The following is a 583-nucleotide window of genomic DNA, read 5'->3' as shown; positions in this document are numbered from 1 at the left end:
CGCAGTCTCTCGGGTGGCAGAGGAAGGAAAAGGAGAAAAGTGCTCTCTGGAGAAGCAGTGAGTGTGGGGGAGACCCCCAGATCCTGCCCCAGACCGTCCCCCCGTGCCCTGCCCCTGCCTGCACTCGGCAGCCCTGCCCACAGGCCAAGGAGGGGGGGCTGCCCGCGGGTCCCACCACACAGGCCGCGGTGCAGCGGGGGCTCTTCTCTCCCCTCTGCAGGCCCAGTGAAAAGGTGTTGAAGCGAGAGAATCTTTACCCAAAGGCACCATGGGCCTCCATGTCGTCCCTCACCAACCTTTCTTATTTGGGCAGTAATGGCTTCCTGCACCCCCTGGACCCCGATGGCTCCCTGCCCTTCCTGCCACCCCTGTCCCATTCCTGTATCACAGAATCATAGAATGGTCCAGGCTGGAAGGGACCTCCAAAGGTCATCCAGTCTGACCTCCCCACACTCAGCAGGGACACCCCCAACTAGACCAGGTGGCCCAGGGCCTCATCAGGCCTCACCTTGAATATCTCCAGGGATGGGGCCTCAACCACCTCCCTGGGCAACCTGTTCCAGTGCTCCACCACCCTCACAGT

The sequence above is a fragment of the Calidris pugnax genome, unplaced genomic scaffold (genome assembly GCF_001431845.1).
Source record: "Calidris pugnax isolate Ruff unplaced genomic scaffold, ASM143184v1 scaffold535, whole genome shotgun sequence".
Lineage (NCBI taxonomy): Eukaryota > Metazoa > Chordata > Aves > Charadriiformes > Scolopacidae > Calidris > Calidris pugnax.
The sequence above is the reverse complement of the archived record's forward strand: the minus strand, read 5'-3'. Positions refer to the sequence as shown.